This window comes from Anomaloglossus baeobatrachus, chromosome 3 (assembly GCF_048569485.1).
Source record: "Anomaloglossus baeobatrachus isolate aAnoBae1 chromosome 3, aAnoBae1.hap1, whole genome shotgun sequence".
NCBI classification, from domain to species: Eukaryota; Metazoa; Chordata; class Amphibia; order Anura; family Aromobatidae; genus Anomaloglossus; species Anomaloglossus baeobatrachus.
This window is the reverse complement of record NC_134355.1, coordinates 408498814-408518965: the sequence shown is the minus strand read 5'-3', so window position 1 is coordinate 408518965 and position 20152 is coordinate 408498814. Positions and strand designations below refer to the sequence as shown.

General features: G+C 44.2%; 1 protein-coding gene and 1 long non-coding RNA gene across 3 annotated transcripts in view; one reads left to right on the top strand and one right to left on the bottom strand.

Annotated features, from left to right (window-relative positions):
- The window catches only part of MLIP (muscular LMNA interacting protein), a 551953-nt gene that overhangs the window by 116401 nt on the left and 415400 nt on the right, over nt 1-20152 (top strand). The window lies entirely within an intron of this gene.
- Nucleotides 11421-11973, bottom strand: LOC142295349 (uncharacterized). The gene is made up of 3 exons (XR_012751430.1): nt 11913-11973; nt 11592-11683; nt 11421-11486 (listed from the first exon to the last, which is right to left on the bottom strand). It is a non-coding gene; the product is annotated as an uncharacterized LOC142295349 (long non-coding RNA).

Genomic DNA, 20152 nt, shown 5'->3' with positions numbered 1-20152 from the left:
CAATTTGTTGGGCTAAGGGCTAAAGTGCTGTATAAAAATGAGTGTATGCAAGCAACAGGGAAATATGGTGCAGGTATCTTACAGGTTTGAGGTTTCATTACAGCAAATAAGTTTGGGAGTTTGGGCAGGATTAATGTTGTCCTCAATGCTGAAAAAGACAAAAGAATACCTGTCCATCATGCAATACAATCGAAAAGGCATCTGAAGTGATGATATAGTCTCAGAGAGCCCTAATCTCAACCTCATTGAATCTGTTTAGGAATACATGAAAAGACAGAAGGATTTGTACAAGTTTACATCCTAAGATCTGTGGTTAGACCTCCAAAATGTTTGGAACAACCTCCCTGCAGAGTTCTTTTAAAACCACTATGTGAAAGTGTACCTGGATGATTTGCAGCTGTTTTGAGAGCAGAGTGGTCACATCAAATATTGATTTAGTTCCGATTTATAAAGCGTTCTAGCTTTGCAGTATTTTTTCCTAAAATTGTTACATTTTTTTTACCAGATAAACATTAGCAACTGCACCCAGTCAGTACTCTGATGCCCAAAAGTGCATTAATCCCTAAATTTATATTTACCCTGCTGATTAATGGTTATGAGCTTTCCCTGATAATAGGGCCATGTTAACAAAGAGCCAAGCATCCAATGAATTGGCAAAATGCTCATTAGTTGAGTGACAAGATCCTTTGGTTTTTCCTGAAAATTATCATTGTCTAGAGTACATTGACATTTATTTGTGCATTGGCTGTTGAAAATGCACTTGAAGTCAATGATCTCTACTAGATCACAGGGTAGCCAAGACATTATAGATAATATCACAAATCTCATATAAAAACATCACAGGTGAGAATAATGTGTGTGTGTGTGTGTGTGTGTGTGTGTGGGTGTGGAATGGCACAATAAGGAAGTTGTGGAACAAATTGTTTCCTATGGGAAAACCTATCTTGCTATACCAGTAACTTGGCTTAAGAGCACACTCACAGAACGAATTATGAATTATGCTCGTAATCCAAGGTTCTACTGTATTAGGGTTTGTTAACATTCCAATAAAAAATTGCATTGCAGTCAGACTAGTGTTAATCAATGATTTGACGCTGATCTGCAAGTTTTTTTATCAGCTGTTTTCGGCCTAAGGAAAAAATTCAAGCATGCTACGTACGTATGATCGGAAAAACTGTCTGCCACTCGCCAATGCAAGTCTATGGGTGTAAGAAAAAAACGGACCATCTGTATCCGTCCAATTTTTCACTGATACATTAACATTCTGTAGCAAAGAACAATGTAAATGGTCCTAAAAATCAATGTTGATTAATAGGTGCTGATAAAAAAAACGCATGTAATACAGATGGCATATGGATGCTTGGGGAGAAAAATATCACACACTCGCAGAGCACTCGCATGACATACAGAATACCAAACGGATTTCACTTGTCCAACTTTTCTGGATGAAAATCAGACCAATTTATTATACTCAGATGTGAGCGAACACTCCTCGGTATACCTGTTTTCATGGTATGCCTCTGCATGAAATAGTGTAATCTGGTGAATTGAAATACAACATTTTGCTAAGCAGAATGACATCTTCAGTTATTCCAAACATCTGGAACCCTAATGGTGGTAGGACATGGTTATGTATGTAAGTCTGTCCTCAGAGACTTGTTACATACTGCAATGCTTCATTTGTAGAGTAATTCAGTACATATAATATCATAGATGTCTGAATTCCAGTGAGGGCTCACCAGAGCAGTGGATTACTGGAGGGCGGAGAGCATCCTGCCGTCCTTGGCACAGGATAAAACACCTGCCGCCACCGTCTGCATGCTCGGAGAGAATAACAAAATCTGATACGAAACAGCTACCCTCTATAGAGAAGCCTCTTTCCATTTCACTGGAGTTGAGGAATACACCTGCTACATACACAAGGTCCAACTACATCAAATACCAAGAGAATAGTGTCTTATTAGATTATATGGTGATGTCAAGCATATTTATAGTGAACAGCAGAACATTTCAATGACATTCTTAATTGCTTTAGTCTGACTAGGACATATTAGTCAGTATTGCGTTAGTGGGAACAGTAGAGTACTATGTGCATTAATCTTATTCAATTTAACCTCTGTGTGTCACACTTGTAATTGAAAACAGGAGCAAACAGCAATCTGATGGGAACAGCAAATGTAAACTAGTGAATTTATATCTGTAATGTGGGGATTATTTCATGTGTTTTAAAGCACACCTGTATATTTATAGTAAAAAGTATGAGTGCATGTGTAATACTATTCCGGCATTAAGTATTAAGAAAAAGAATAACATTTGAGAGTCCTCAGTGGTTGATACCTTTTAATGGCTAACTGAAAAGATGGTAATATATACAGTTAGGTCCAGAAATATTTGGACAGTGACACAAGTTTTGTTACTTTAGCTGTTTACAAAAACATGTTCAGAAATACAATTATATATATAATATGGGCTAAAAGTGCACACTCCCAGCTGCAATATGAGAGTTTTCACATCAAAATCGGAGAAAGGGTTTAGGAATCATAGCTCTGTAATGCATAGCCTCCTCTTTTTCAAGGGACCAAAAGTAATTGGACAAGTGACTCTAAGTGCTGCAATTAACTCTGAAGGCGTCTCCCTCGTTAACCTGTAATCAATGAAGTAGTTAAAAGGTCTGGGGTTGATTACAGGTGTGTGGTTTTGCATTTGGATGCTGTTGCTGTGACCAGACAACATGCGGTCTAAGGAACTCTCAATTGAGGTGAAGCAGAACATCCTGAGGCTGAAAAAATCCATCAGAGAGATAGCAGACATGCTTGGAGTAGCAAAATCAACAGTCGAGTATATTCTGAGAAAAAAAGGAATTGACTGGTGAGCTTGGGAACTCAAAAAGGCCTGGGCGTCCACGGATGACAACAGTGGTGGATGATCGCCACATACTTTCTTTGGTGAAGAAGAACCCGTTCACAACATCAACTGAAGTCCAGAACACTCTCAGTGAAGTAGGTGTATCTGTCTCTAAGTCAACAGTAAAGAGAAGACTCCATGAAAGTAAATACAAAGGGTTCACATCTAGATGCAAACCGTTCATCAATTCCAAAAATAGACAGGCCAGAGTTAAATTTGTTGAAAAACACCTCATGAAGCCAGCTCAGTTCTGAAAAAGTATTCTATGGACAGATGAGACAAAGATCAACCTGTACCAGAATGATGGGAAGAAAAAAGTTTGGAGAAGAAAGGGAACGGCACATGATCCAAGGCACACCACATCCTCTGTAAAACATGGTGGAGGCAACGTGATGGCATGGGCATGCATGGCTTTCAATAGCACTGGATCACTTGTGTTTATTGATGACATAACAGCAGACAAGAGTAGCCGGATGAATTCTGAAGTGTACCGGGATATACTTTCAGCCCAGATTCAGCCAAATGCCGCAAAGTTGATCGGACGGCGCTTCATAGTACAGATGGACAATGACCCCAAGCATACAGCCAAAGCTACCCAGGAGTTCATGAGTGCAAAAAAGTGGAACATTCTGCAATGGCCAAGTCAATCACCAGATCTTAACCCAATTGAGCATGCATTTCACTTGCTCAAATCCAGACTTAAGACGGAAAGACCCACAAACAAGCAAGACCTGAAGGCTGCGGCTGTAAAGGTCTGGCAAAGCATTAAGAAGGAGGAAACCCAGCGTTTGGTTATGTCCATGGGTTCCAGACTTAAGGCAGTGATTGCCTCCAAAGGATTCGCAACAAAATATTGAAAATAAAAATATTTTGTTTGGGTTTGGTTTATTTGTCCAATTACTTTTGACCTCCTAAAATGTGGAGTGTTTGTAAAGAAATGTGTACAATTCCTACAATTTCTATCAGATATTTTTGTTCAAACCTTCAAATTAAACGTTACAATCTGCACTTGAATTCTGTTGTAGAGGTTTCATTTCAAATCCAATGTGGTGGCATGCAGAGCCCAACTCGCGAAAATTGTGTCACTGTCCAAATATTTCTGGACCTAACTGTAGCAAGCTTTCAAGACTACTCAGATTGCTTCATCAGGCATTGTATAAAACAAAATCTGCAGGGTCACATTTTTTGACACATCAGGACATAGGAATAATGTAGTAGATAAAACATGTGACATGAAGCAGAACAATCAGTAAGGGAACGGGACAAACAATTATGGTGGAAAATAATTTAACAGTTCATAGATAAAGAGTGTTAGGTCCAGGGTTGTGATGTCCCCAGATGGTCTGAGGAGCATCTTAAATCATGAAGAAAGACATAAATCCATGTGACACATTCATTCCTGCTCTTCATTTAAAGTTATATTTTAATACCAGCAATGTAATGTCCAATATGTTGTGATCAGAGTTACAAAAATGTTATTCTTTTTTATTTTATTGTATTTTGATGAGAATTGATCCTTAATCCAAGTTTTTAACCTGTTTCCTCCACATATAGACCCTCAGTCTGACATTTGGTTCATATAATTAAAGGGAACCTGTCATCGGATGTTTATAATACTCACCTAATGGTCGGTGCGGAGCAGACTGGTCAGATGGGCGTCTTCGTTCTCCGGGTCCACACCGCTTTCAGCTATCTTTGTCCTCATTATTCTGAAGCTAGTGTGGATGTCACATTCTACGTCATCTGCACTAGCAGGCATTGAGGTCCTGCGCAGGTGCACTTTGATCTGCCCTGAGTAGAGCAGATCAAATTTTGTAGTGCGCCTGCACAGGACCTCAATGCCAGCTAGTGCAGATGATGTAGATTGCGTCATCCACACTAGCTTCAGAAGAAGGAGAACAAAGATTGCTGAAAAAGGAGGTACGGACCCGGAGCACAGAGACAGCCATCCGACCGCCTGCTCCGCAACGACCCTTAGTTGAGTATTATAAATATCCGGTGACACGTTCCCTTTAAGTACACCACATTAGTTGTGGTGCATATGAAAGTACCTGGGATCTTGTATTCCTGATGTTGGAATCTTTATCTTGTTCATTGTCATTACAAATGAACAGGTTTCACTTTTTCCTGGCTGTAGGAAAACATTTCTGCTGTTGTTGGAGCGGACAAGGAGCTTCTGACAATAATGCTTCTAAGATTTCGGGGTTGTCTAAAAAGTGAGGGGTCTGGAAATGTTCCTGGCAAATGATGGCTATGATATTCAGCTATGATCTGATTCTCCTCTGCTCGACCCTCAGCTATTAACCAACCTGTTAAACGCCACTGTCAATTTGTGACAGTGGCATGTAATGCATTCCGGAAGGGTGTGTTGGTCTTATACCTTATTGTTGCTCCCGTGACAAGATTGTGGGACACCAATGGGTTTGTATAACAGCCAGGAATCTGCTGAAGACCCCTGTGTCTTTCATCACGATACTCTTATGAAAACTAGCCACAATGGAATTCATAGGAGACTGTGAATTCTGCTATATACAGCAATACTGTGGCAAACGATGAAATGATTGCAGGTTCAAGTCATCGAAGGGGACTAGTATATACAGTGAAAAGTAAAAAAAAAAAAAAAAAAAAATATGAAAACAATACCAAAATGCAAAATATCAAATCACACCCCTTTTACCACATTAATAATTAAGAAAGAAAAAAAGCACATATTTGGTATAGTTAAATAAATTAATCCCATCAGTAATCAGAATAAAGAGGAAAAAAAATGAAAGACCAGAATTGGGGATTTTCAGCCCCCTAAACAACACAAAAAAAATGTAATAACAGGTGATCAAAACATTGTATATACCCCAAAATGGTATCAATAAAAACATTGGGGAAAAAAAGAAGCCATCACACTGCTTCATATCCCGAAAAAAGAAAATGTCATGGCTCTTGGAAAATGGCATCACAAGCAAAAGGTTTTTTATTTTACAAATTTCAGAATTTTTTTTTCAGCACTTAAATAAAACAAAAACTATACATGTTTGATATCTCCGTAATTATGCTGACCTGGGAAATCATATTGCAGGGTCATTTTCATGGTAAAATGAACACTGTAAGTGAAAAAATCTTTGTAGAATTGTACTTTTTTACCACACTTCAATATTTTTTCCCACTTTCCATTACATTACATGATAACATGAATAAAATAGATATTCAAAAGTACAAATTGTCCCACTAACAACAAACCCCCAAATCGCTATATTGATGAAAAAATAAAAAAATATGGTTCTTGAAATAAAGGGAGGATTAAACAAAAGTGCAAAATAGAAAAAAATTGCCCGATGCTTGAGGTATGCTGGACGGTCAATTTGCTTCTTGCACAGGGATGTGACTATTTCATTGTTCTGTAGCTTGATGATGGTGTTCAAAAAGTAAATTTTAGTACAGGAGTAGTTTATTGTTAAGTTGATGGAGGGATGAAGTGTTTAAGTGGTTCATGGAACATCTTTAGCTGATCATCAAACTACGTCCAGATGATTAAAATATCATCAAGGTAACGGTAGAAGCCATTTTACTTTGTTACTGTGCTACTGTGGTTTGTGTTGATGAAGACGTGTGACACTATGAAATGGGTAATTAAATACAGAAAAGTCCGGCTGCAACTGCTACAGATAGGTGCTATCGGGTAATAAATTAGTAACAAGTAAAGGGGAACCCGAGCACTCAATAAGAAAGGAGAGGAAATTTGAATGCAAGTGTTTTTATTCACAACCGACAAAAATTGCAAAAATGTGAACCCTGACACAAAAGCAACAAACCAACGTTTCGGTTTATCAGACCTTTCTCAAGGTAGTTGCCTGTGGAGGTAAAAGTACACCGTGAGTATATATATATACAAGTGTGACAGACAGCAATATATACAAATATACATTTATACACCTATATACAGGATATGTACATACTTATAATAGAGACGCAGAGGTATACGGGTCACAGGGACAGCCGTCAGGGTAGAGGGTAAGTGGAGGGCGTCACATTCAGCATTAAGCGGTATCTGGCAGTTTAGAAATAATATGCATAAGAAGAAGCACCACAATGCAATATGAGGAAGTCAGGACACTGTCCGCTGGATGATACAGATGGCAATAGAATCATGTAATAGGTACATAGGAACATTATATTCCTCATTGAAGAAGGCACAAGTACATCTGTTAAGTACATATATGTGATAACCATTTTACATGGAAAGAGATAGTAGTAATCAAGGTAGCAGAACTACATACCAGAATGGTGGTGATGTGAGGATTAAACACAGAGGCAGAGGAGGAGAGGAGAAGACGCCTGGAAGGAAAGTCACAAGCATTAGAGAATGGTAAGCAGAGATAGTGAGAGGTCCACAGGAGGTGGATGCACTGGGTTACCTGCTAATAGAGGACCATATAGTGCTGGAACAGCGGTGGCAGTGGTGATGGCAGCGTGGGTGTACTGGGCTGGGGAGCACCATTATAAGGAGAACGCTGAGTGGAGCGTCACTTCCGGTTTGGACGGGCGCAATGCATGGTGGGAAAGTGTCCACTGCACATGTGCGTGATGTCAGCAGTGCTGGGCGGGCGCTGGGAGGGGCTGGGCACATGAGCACTGGGTCTGACAGGAACAGGGACATGTCAGTCATGTCGAGGGGTGTGAGCATGACGTCAGTAGTGTGGGATGAACGATAGGCAGGGTCAGGACACTGAGCGCTGAGTATGATAGGATAAGGGATGTGTCCATCATAGAAAGAGGTGTGGGCATAATGTAGGGCTGACGTAAGAAGAGACTACAGGCAAAATCCTAAAGTCTGTTAGAGGCATGGATGTGTCAGTAATGTAAGTGTGTAATAAGCATGGTATGGATGTGGCAGCAGTGGTATAGTGTGAGCACATAGAGGGCCTAATATGGATATGGCAATATAAGTGGTGTATGAGTAAGAGATACAAGAGGGGGAACATAGGCACTGAGCAGGAGTGTGTAAATGTGAACATACTAGAGGCTGCGATCTGTATCCACTGGGAGGGCCAAGGATATACTCAGTGTACTGGATGGAGTATAGTTACCTGTCAGGAGGCCCAAATGTGCAGAAGAATGCTATAGTGGCCCGTGAGTGAAGGAGAAAGGATGCTAGGATACCTAGAAGGAGAAAAGGAAAGCAAGTACAGGCGTCAGTATCAATACATAGTAAAAAATGATTGATAGGGGGAAAACAAAAAAAAACAAACATATAACTACAGCGTAATCAATCTCATAAAGGTTGCAATTTGGAGAAATGCACACATAGCACAACATATGTAATAATGAGTCGTGGAGATAGTCAGAGAACTAGACATGAACCTCATATTCTCGGTTGAGGCCATGGGGTTCCAGGGTTTGGAGGGTATGAATCCAATATGATTCCCTCTCACGTAGTAATTGGATGCGATTACCTCCTCGTCTGGGGGGGGGGGGCAGACATGTTCAAGCACCTGAAATCTCAGTTGTGAAATTGAATGACCAGTAGTGATGAAATGTGCAGGGATGGGCAGAATAGTCTGTTTGCATCGAATTGTCGATTTGTGCTTGCTGATGCGGTCTCGGATATGCTGGGTGGTCTCCCCAACATACCCGAGACCACACGGGCACTTGATTAGATACACTATGTAATTGGAGTCACACGTAAAGTATCCCCGAATGGGATATCTCCTGCCAGTACGTGGGTGGGTGAAATGATCCCCTTTGGTAACGTGAGAACATTGTAAGCAATGAAGACAAGGGAATGTCCCCTTCCGGCTGGTGGATAGGAAAATTTGCCGGATAGGTGGTTTGGATGGGCCAATGTCTGCACATACTAATGCGTCCCTTAAATTGGGGGGACGCTTGAAGCAGAATAGTGGCTTGTTTTGGAATTCGGGAATGGAGGGGTAAGCCTGGTGTAGGAGAGGCCAGTGTTTCAAGATAGCAGTTTTGATAAGTGGAGAAAAGGGATGGAAGGTGTTCACGAAGGGGATTTTTTGAGAGCCTGATGTCTGCGTGATTTGTGCAGCAGGTTTCATGTAGGGGGGATATCCCCTATTGTGAAATTTCAAGTTCATCTCTGTGTGTCGTACATCCCTTACTATGGAATCTGAGACTATTCTGTCAACTCGGCAGTGTTGTGAGTGTGGAAGGGACCTTTTGATATGCTTAGGATGGCAGCTGGTATAAAGTAGGAGACTGTTCCTATCTGTTGGCTTGACATAGAGATCGGTGGACAGAGAGCGATCAGTATTAATAATAACAGTAGTGTCCAGGAAATGGATGGAGCTACTGTCATGGTGGAGAGTGAAAGAAATGTTAGCCATAGCAGAATTGAGGTCTGCAAAAAAGGATTCGAGGGACATTGTGTCATTGGTCCATATGAAAAATATATCATCGATGAACCTTTTCCAAATCATAACCGAGTTATCATATTGGGGGTGGGTGTAAACAAAGCGATTCTCAAAGTAGTCCATGAAAATATTAGCGTAGGGGGGCGCGACATTCGAACCCATCGCGGTCCCCCTACGCTGTAAGAAAAATTGGTCTCCAAAGAGGAAAAAGTTTTTTGTGAGGACCTCATCAAGGAGGTCGAGGCAAAAGTTCCTCTTGGGATCTGAAAAATCAGTGTGACGATGTAGGAAATTGTCCACTGCCATGAGTCCCTCTGTATGATCGATGCTTGTGTATAAGCTCGATACATCTAGTGTTACTAACAGGCTATTATCAAGAATATGAGAAATGGATTTGAGGATGGACAAAAAATGCCCAGTGTCCTTCAGGTGAGACTGAATTTTGGGGATGTGGGGTGACAGTATTTTTTCCAAAGTGATAGATAAGGGTGAAAGAATCGAGTCAGTTGATGCGACAATGGGGCGGCCGGGAGGGAATGAGAGATTCTTGTGTATTTTGGGTAGTGTATAGAAGACTGGGGTGATGGGGTGGTTGTTGATGAGAAAATCTGCAAGTTTACTGTCGATGATGGAATTTTGCTGGTAGGTCTTAATTTTGGTACGTATGGCTGACGCAAAAGCAGAGGTAGGGTCTTGTGATAGAAGGCAATATGTATTGGTATCGCTGAGTTGCTCCTTGATTTCACTGATGTAGTACTTCTTATCAAGTACAACTATAGCACCACCCTTGTCTGCCGGTTTAATAATAATGCTTTCATTTTGTTTGAGTGAAATGAGAGCCTTGCGTTCATCAGGAGACATGTTGTTTTTTAGATGGAAACTACCTTTTTTGATGTCAGAGATGACCTGTTGTATGTCAATGGAAACTAGATCTATGAAAGTTTCAGCCGGGTGGTAATGGCGTGGCGGCTGGAAAGTACTGGGTATCTTCAGATTAAGTCCAGTTAGGGTAAAATCAGGTGGACTAGAGGGTATAGTGGCCGCAGAGGTGGTCTGTGGAGCAACAGGTGTCTTGCCCAAGAAATGTGCTTTAAGGCGGACATTTCTATAAAAACGATTCAATTCCTGTTCGAGATGGAATGTGTTGAAGGAAGGGGTAGGGCAGAATGAGAGACCCTTTTGTAGGACATTGGTTTCTGTTGGAGTGAGGGTGTAGTTGGAAATGTTAAACACAATGTTTTCCCTACCTGGGACCGTGTCGTCACTCTGTTCTGTCGTCCGGGGCCGGTGTCTGCCCCTCCTCGTCGGTCTCTTTTGGTCCGTTTTTGTCCTAAAAAAGGGAGATGCCCAGATGTGCTCAAGTCGCTGTCGGAGCCTGCACTGAAACTGCCAGTATGTCTGTAGTTTCTGGAGGCAAAAGAAGCTTGCCATTTGTAAATTCTTTTTTTATTGTAATCTTCCTGATCGCGTAGAAACTTATCGCGTTTCCGTATCTGTAGAGATGCGCTGAACTCCGTCACAGTGGTGCTATATTTTGTCTTGAGCTCCTCAAGAGCAGTGGCGTTGAGAGTTTGTGCCAATTGGTCTTCAATACCCTTGATGTTTGTGTCTACAGTGTCTAGTTCTTTTTGCAAGTAGTCGATTGTTAATAAAATAATGTCAAAAGAGCATTTGTTGAGGATAGCCTCAAAAGACTTGCAGTAATCCGGGTTCTCGGAAAACAGAGTGGGCCTAAGGGAGACCCTCAGGCCTCTCGGTATTCTCTGAGCCCTGTGATACTCAGCAAGTGTTACTGAATGTAGTTCAAGGGCCGCGTTCCTCTTCAACTCCCTGAGGTAGTCCCTGGAACGGACCTCCTCAGAGGGTATCGTAAGGAACTGGGTCCTGGCTGTTACCTTAGCAAGGATAGAAGCCGTCTGTTCATCATTGAACGAAAGGACAGAGGACATGGGAAAATAGGGGTGCGGCAGGAGCACAGACAAAAATAGGACAATTAAATACAGAAAAGTCCGGCTGCAACTGCTACAGATAGGTGCTATCGGGTAATAAATTAGTAACAAGTAAAGGGGAACCCGAGCACTCAATAAGAAAGGAGAGGAAATTTGAATGCAAGTGTTTTTATTCACAACCGACAAAAATTGCAAAAATGTGAACCCTGACACAAAAGCAACAAACCAACGTTTCGGTTTATCAGACCTTTCTCAAGGTAGTTGCCTGTGGAGGTAAAAGTACACCGTGAGTATATATATATACAAGTGTGACAGACAGCAATATATACAAATATACATTTATACACCTATATACAGGATATGTACATACTTATAATAGAGACGCAGAGGTATACGGGTCACAGGGACAGCCGTCAGGGTAGAGGGTAAGTGGAGGGCGTCACATTCAGCATTAAGCGGTATCTGGCAGTTTAGAAATAATATGCATAAGAAGAAGCACCACAATGCAATATGAGGAAGTCAGGACACTGTCCGCTGGATGATACAGATGGCAATAGAATCATGTAATAGGTACATAGGAACATTATATTCCTCATTGAAGAAGGCACAAGTACATCTGTTAAGTACATATATGTGATAACCATTTTACATGGAAAGAGATAGTAGTAATCAAGGTAGCAGAACTACATACCAGAATGGTGGTGATGTGAGGATTAAACACAGAGGCAGAGGAGGAGAGGAGAAGACGCCTGGAAGGAAAGTCACAAGCATTAGAGAATGGTAAGCAGAGATAGTGAGAGGTCCACAGGAGGTGGATGCACTGGGTTACCTGCTAATAGAGGACCATATAGTGCTGGAACAGCGGTGGCAGTGGTGATGGCAGCGTGGGTGTACTGGGCTGGGGAGCACCATTATAAGGAGAACGCTGAGTGGAGCGTCACTTCCGGTTTGGACGGGCGCAATCCTTGGTGGGAAAGTGTCCACTGCACATGTGCGTGATGTCAGCAGTGCTGGGCGGGCGCTGGGAGGGGCTGGGCACATGAGCACTGGGTCTGACAGGAACAGGGACATGTCAGTCATGTCGAGGGGTGTGAGCATGACGTCAGTAGTGTGGGATGAACGATAGGCAGGGTCAGGACACTGAGCGCTGAGTATGATAGGATAAGGGATGTGTCCATCATAGAAAGAGGTGTGGGCATAATGTAGGGCTGACGTAAGAAGAGACTACAGGCAAAATCCTAAAGTCTGTTAGAGGCATGGATGTGTCAGTAATGTAAGTGTGTAATAAGCATGGTATGGATGTGGCAGCAGTGGTATAGTGTGAGCACATAGAGGGCCTAATATGGATATGGCAATATAAGTGGTGTATGAGTAAGAGATACAAGAGGGGGAACATAGGCACTGAGCAGGAGTGTGTAAATGTGAACATACTAGAGGCTGCGATCTGTATCCACTGGGAGGGCCAAGGATATACTCAGTGTACTGGATGGAGTATAGTTACCTGTCAGGAGGCCCAAATGTGCAGAAGAGTGCTATAGTGGCCCGTGAGTGAAGGAGAAAGGATGCTAGGATACCTGGAAGGAGAAAAGGAAGCAAGTACAGGCGTCAGTATCAATACATAGTAAAAAATGATTGATAGGGGGAAAAAAAAAAAAAAAACCCAAAAAAAAACTATGAAATGGGTAGACTAATAAACCGTATTCGTGGATTCCTGATTTTTTTCATCACTTGTCCGTCGGCAGGGCAGGTTAGCCTACTTTATTCCAGTCTCTGATAAACTTATGAACTTATGAGGTTTAAGATTAGACAGAGATATTGAAGTGCAACTATGGTTGGGGGATCCAACAGTTCAATTCGTTAGCATTAATACACTATGGGGCTGTAGTGCTCACTGACATTCCAGAAATGTATGGAACCGCTTGCCTATTTACATCCTTGAGACACGCACACTGCCAGTCTGTGAAAAGCACAGTGTGTGAGGATTGCCCCAACCCTACATCTTGCAACCAGTTGGTAGGACACAAACATACAATTTTACAAACATTTATAGGAGAGTTATATGGATTACCTTTGAGTGTGATGGGAAATATCTCTTGAAGCCATGACCCGTAATAGGAGGAAAGGAGAGACTAGCAAGAAATCTCACCTGTAGCAGATTTTGTCCATCCTGTAGATCTTCCTGTTTAGATTGCTTTTCTAAGAGTACCGAGGCTGCAGGATATCCCGCATTTTCCACCAGCTGACATAGAAATCTATATTCTAAGCAAAACATCCATCTTCACAGGTGATTTGAATAAAAGGAAAATTTATTTAGAATAATAGTTACAATTAGAAGAGATAAAGATAAGATATTAAAGGTGTATAGGCAGTTGTGTATCGCCAATGGTGACAGAACCACGCGGCCACTATGGGGCCATGAGTCGGGGAGCCCAGTGTAAGTAATGATGTCATTATTGTGAGCCCGCTATGCTGAGATGGGGAGAGCAACAGAACACATGCTGAGGAGACCAGGGCAGTGGAGTAAAGTGAATATTTTAGTTTATATTTTTAAATTTAGTGGATATACTGGTAAAGGACTATAATGTTGCATTACATCATTTGGAATACTATGCAGGTGCATTATAATACATGGAGGAATATTGGGGTGCATTATACCATTTGGATCACTATTCAATATGGCGGAATATGGGGTGTGCATTTTACCATTTGGAGGACTATGTGGGTGCATTATTCTATATGGAGGACTATGGGGACAATATATTATATGGAAGATTATGGGGTGCATTATACTTTTTGGAGGACCATGGAGGTGCATTAGAATATATGGAGCACTATGAGGTGCTGTGACCCTGCTTCACCACCGCTGCCAATGTGGCGCCCCGAACCTGGTCAGGCACCACAGAGTACTGCACCCATGCTGGGGCAGTGCTTTCAGGTAATTCCAAAGGCCAGAATAGGGTGTGTACGCACAGACACATAGCAACCAGGTCTCCCACACCTTAGAGGGGACCCATGGGCAGACCCAAGAGGGGGCTTTCCTCCACATCTCATCTAGGGGTGTAGAGGAGGGACTGGAAGCTAAAGTGGCAGCGGCTGTAAGGAAAGTAGGAGGAGCTAATCAGTCTGAGAGTTGGAGGCGTGAGAAGAGGGTTGCTGAAGGAGAGACGTGCGCTGACACGCTAGTCAGACCCTACACGTGTAGTAGCCGTTGGAGGGGGAGAATGGTTACCAGGAAGTCGGTCAGAAAGACGCTGAGGACGTCAGCTGGTCGAGTACGGAGACTCCTGGTGACTAGGCACGCACGGGGAACAGGTCCCTAGAGTAGACGTCCATTTAGTGATCTGCTAATCCTGCCTGTGGGGGGAACCACAAGTCCCACACCAACCAACTAGAGTCCAAGCCTCAGCAGCAACGATGGGGCTCATAAGGGGGATCGAGCCTGGAGCCATCTTCCTTGGTCCACGCTGCCGGCAAACAGGCCAAAAAGGGGAGAAAAGGCAGTGACTTCCCTGGATGAATCCCACTGTACTTCATTCAAGTCAGGGGTTATCCGAAACAAGAAGTGCTAGGAAGGCGAGTTAACGGTTACCCTTAGACCTGCCTAAAGGATACCTGGTTCCTCCTGGTTTATCTCAGCATCGCCCAAGTGACCTCACAAAAATATCTGAAAGTGAGTTGAAAGACTTTCTGGACAGTGACTGAGTTATTCTGGGACCTGTTGTTCTACACACCAAGCCCCTGGGGCCAGCCTCACTCACGGGAGGCCACACCACCAGACTGCAGACTCCATCAGCCCCAGATGCTCGTTAAACCTGCAGTGGCGGTCACCCATAACCCTGACCGCAAACCGTGAGTGGCGTCATGACTCCCATGTAAAAAAAACCTGACATACCTGGGGCCAGAGATTCCAACAAAGTGAAGACCCTGTGGCGTTCCTGAAGGCGGAGTGGTGTCCCTGGGGCGACCGCTACAGGTGGGCGACACACCGCCCCCCTCCAGTAAGACAACACTGGAGTATAAGACGGACCCCTTTTTTTTATCTCTAAATTTGGGGTGCGTCTTATAATCTGGTGCGTCTGATAAAATGAAAAATACAGTATATTCTTATGTGACCCAGATGAATATTATGTGCTCTTTTGTTTGTTTCTTTGTTTTGGGGGAAGGCCCAGTTAGATCTTCTGTTATCTGTTATGGGGCTCCATGATTTCTATATATGACGCCCCAGGGCTGTGGGGTACTTGGTCCCGGGTGTATAGTGCGCAGGGGGGAACAGTCGTGGTCGCGGCCGATGTCCGGTTCCATGACCCTGGGGGTCACTCCAATAAAAGGAGTGAAAAATGGTAAAATAAAAGAGTTTTCGACTACGCCACTTGCGGTGTGCGGCCATGTTAATGAAGCCGCCGCTGCAGAGTCCTGATGGGGTTGGTGGAGTAATGCAGCTTAGGTGTTTTGGGCCCTCCGCAAGTAGGGCTAAGCCCCAGCAGTGGATGATGAGGGGGCTATAGTAGGGGACAGTCAGTGTATATGTATGGAGGCAAGAAGGAAACATTCCACACCAGTATTTCAGTTTCAACTTGCCTATTTACTTTCGCTTGGTACCTGGACCCGCTGGTGCCAGTTTCAGGTGTTCCCCCTCCCCTTGTTCTCCTTGCCAGCTGTGACCTCGGGTAGCTGTCCTCCATGCACACTTGTTCGTATTTGGTTCCCGTGGCTTAGAGCTTCTGGGGAACCATTCCATTTCAGTCTTGGTCCTATTGCAGGCAGCCAGGACTATTTAATGGATGAACTTCTGTCCCTTGTCCCAGGTCTCCTGGTGTCTTACTCCATAGTCCTTGTCTCCTTTACAGCGTCCCGTTCTTACTTTAGGTCTTTACACTTTTCCTTCTTTACTTCACTCTTCACTCTCTCACTCCTCACTCCTTCACTTCCAACTCTCTACTCACTTCCTCCCACCAACTTGCCAACTGACCACTCGCCCCTCTCCTTGCTGGGTCTCTCCCTACAGATTGGGTGGCAATTAGCCAATAAGTGCCCATCCCTTTTACCAGTTGCTAGGCAGTCTCCCATTCTGGAATTGGGGTTATATATGTGGCCTGAGGGTGATGGTGTGTTGACTGGCACGGATATTCCAGGGTTTGGGTTTCCACAGGTCACATTTTGTGGCACCTGATACCTCAGAGGTGCTACATTTCCCCTTGGTTAACTCCAGCACGTCCGCGGGCTACAAAGATGACAAGATACATTTTAAAAGTTTTGTAAACAGCAACATTAAACATATCAACATTGTTCCCACACAGGGGAGGCATTTCCTTAAACATTGTTAAATGGAGAACCCTTCCCATCACCCACAACCAAAGGTCATGGTTCCAAAACACCTAGGAGGAAGTCACCAGTTTCCATGGTGACCGGGTCTCGGCCGACTGTACCGCAGACCCTTCCTGTGACCTTTTCCTCTTCTTGGTGGTGGTGATATGAGGGTTCTTATTGCAAGGTTTGTACTCTGGTATTGGCACAACTGGTGCAACTATTTACAAGGTCAGTTCTTGTCACAACCAGTCCTATGACTGTGGTTCATTTTTATAAAACTTTTGAGATATCATTTAAGCATTTTTATTGGCAGACATCAACATTTTTAACTGGAAAACTGGGTAGCCTGGTTCAGCTACCAAACCTATCAACACTGGAATCTGGGGTCTGAGGAGGAAGCAGGGACTGGCACCACAGCAGCACTCCCTGCTGGACGCACTTCCACATCCAGGGCATACCAGCCTCAATCCCCATGATGCCGGGTATAGGTGACTGTATCACCCGGGCACAACTCCTGACGAGGGTGACCCTTCTGGAGGTGGGCCATCACATCTCGCCGGGAAACAAAGACACCAATTTGCAACCCCGGCTCAGTGATGAAGCCCTACCCCTTCTTCTGGTTGAACTCATCCACCACACCCTGGTAACAAATTCTGCGGTCCTTCCAGCTGGCACCCCGCAGACTTTCCTTTTCACGGAGGTCTCGAGCCTTCAATTGCACCCTCTGAGCTTCCTGCTCCTCTTGCTCCAGGGCCAATTGGCGGATCGTGGCCTGGTATGCTACGTGGATCTCCTCCGAGACTGCGGCTCTTAGCTTGGCCACCTGGACCACCTTAGGGGCTGGTTGGATCTTTACCCAATCCATGTTGGGCTGGCAAGCCTCCGGATACTCCGCTACTGGGAATGGAGGCGGTGCGGCCTGTTCTGGTCTGGTCTGACCGTGGAAGGAGCCTGTGGCGCCGTCTGGTCAGCGACTGGGGATGGTGCAACTTCCGCTACCGGGGATGGAGGTGGTGCAGCTTGGGCATCGGCCGGGGACGGAGGCAATGGAGCAGCCTGATCTGTGGCCGGGGATGGAGGTGGTATCCGGCCCCGTCAGTGACCTGGGAGGGTATGGGTTCTGCTACTGGGGGAGCCAATGGGGCCAGGGAGGTTTCTGCCCCTACCTGCTCCTGGCGCCGCTCCTCATGCAAGGCCTGCTTTTCTTGGGCCCGCACTGTTGTTGCTCTGCTTTCCCGGAAACTTTCTGCAGCAGGGTTCCGGTGTCCCTGCATTGGTTTCGTTTTACATGGTTCAGGCACTCCCAGGGGGCTTGGTCTCTGGTTTTTGTGCCATTTGCAGCTTGTAGCGCAGTTGTTTTTAATGTCCATAATGGCGGCAATTTTGCAAGTTTTAGTCACAGTTCAGTTTATAAGGCACGCTTGTCACCCGGGATTACGGGTCTAGTCCTTATCCTGTCCAACCAAGTTCGGGCTGTGACGCCCCAGAGCTGTGGGGTACTCAGTCCTGGGCGTGTGGTGCCCAGGCGGGAACAGTCGTGGTCGCGGAAGATGCCCGGTTCTATGACCCTGGGGGTTGCTCCGATAAAAGGGGTGAAAAATGGTAAAATAAAATCAAATCAAAGAGTTTTTGACTACGCCACTTGCGGTGTGCAGCCAGGTTATTGAAGCCGCCGCTGCAGAGTCCTGCTGGGGCTGGTGGAGTAATGCAGCTTAGGTGTTTTGGGAGCTCCACAATTGTATGTGTAAGGAGCCGAGAAGGAAACAGTCTACACCGATATTGCAGTTTCAACTTACGTTTTTTCTTTGGCTTGGTACCTGGACCCACTGGTGCTGGTTTCAGGTGTTACTGCTCCCCTTGTTCTATGTGCCAGCTGTGACCTGGGGTAGCTGTCCTCCATGCACACTAGTTTGTATTGGGCTCACGTGGCTTAGAGCTTCTGGGGAATCCCTCCGTTCCAGTCTTGGTCCTATTGCAGGCAACCTGGACTATTTAATGGGTGGACTTCGGTCCCTTGTCCCAGGTCCCCTCTTTGCTGCTGATGCTTCAGACTCTTTGGTTGGTGAGGGACCCTGGAGATCCCCTCACCTGGCAGATTTAACAGTTGACTATAAAGTGTCCCGCTGTCCTTGGGCTGAGTCCTGAGAGCCTTGGTTCCGTACTTCCACAGGCACCCCGCGGTTCCTGGAGTATTATACTTCCACGGGTAACCCACGGTTCCTGAAATCCCGGCTCCTTGTCTCCTTTACAGCGTCCCATTCTTACTTTAGGTCTTTACACTTTTCTTTCTTTACTTCACTCATCACTCTCTCACTCCCTCACTCCTCACTCCTTCACTTCCAACTCTCTACTCACTTCCTCCCGCCAACTTCCCAACTGACCACTCACCCCTCCCCTTGCTGGGTCTCTCTCTACAGATTGGGTGGCAATTAGCCAATAAGTGCCCATCCCTTTACCTGTTGCTAGGCAGTCTCTCAGTCTGGAATTGGGGTTATGTATGTGGCCTGAGGGTGCTAATGTGTTGACTGGCACAGAGATATTCCAGGGTTTGGATTTCCACAGGTCACAATTTGTGGCACCTGATACCTCAGGGGTGCTACATATACATGCTCTGTTCGTATACCTGACTCCTATGAATATGAAAAAGTGATCTACTCTGTTACAGAAGGGTGCAGTATATGAATGAAAATTCTAGCTTACAGCCATTAAGTTTCCACTCATGCTTTAGACTGAAAAAATAAAGGAAAATATAACAATTATTAGTTCTCAAGGATAACTCGCTCAGAAGACCTCCAGACGCTTGGTGTCTGTGAGTACATTTTGTTTATGAAACAACGTGTTACATAACATTCCAACAATATACGGCTTCTTTTACTGAAATAAAACATGGATTTATAAAGCTGGTAAAAAGCTGATATATCATAAGTAATTTAACATACTGGCAAATTATAACAGCTATATTGATTTTTTTTGTTTCAGTTTTCTATGATTGGTCGCATTTTCTCCTTTTGCAGCCCCATGTTTTTAATAACTATTTTAAACCATTTTTAATACTTTGTTTTCATGTACACTATGTAAGATGGCGACCAGCAACATTGTGAATGGTTGGTATGAACCACAGAGGTGGTGTAAGCCTAGAGGTCTGTTCTGTTTTGTGTAGTGTTACATATTTTTGTTAAAAGTATTCACAGGGCCAGGTTCACAGATGACTGGAGAGATGGGTGGGACTGGCCAGCCACATACCCCACCCATGGGTGTGTGATATGTGTCACATGATATATTCATTGGAATCTGTGATTGACAGGTGGAGAGAGTGCAGCCAGTAGGCAGAGTACTGTGCTGTTAGAAGTAGCCTCTAAGCAAGGTCCTGTATGTGCACTGAGAGGTATTAGAGTGTGGAGGCCGCCATACCTCTGGTGCCAGCATATCCATGAACAAAACAGACTTGAAAACCATGTAGGTGCTGACCGAGATCTGTGTTAATGGAGGCTAAGGAGAAGGTGTGGAGAACGGAATCTGAACCTGTGTGGGCATGCCAGTGAGTTAAACGGACTTGCAATCTGTGAATATGTATATGTTTATGGTTACTTGCCGGGGTCAGTGGGATACTAGAGAGGTGGTATC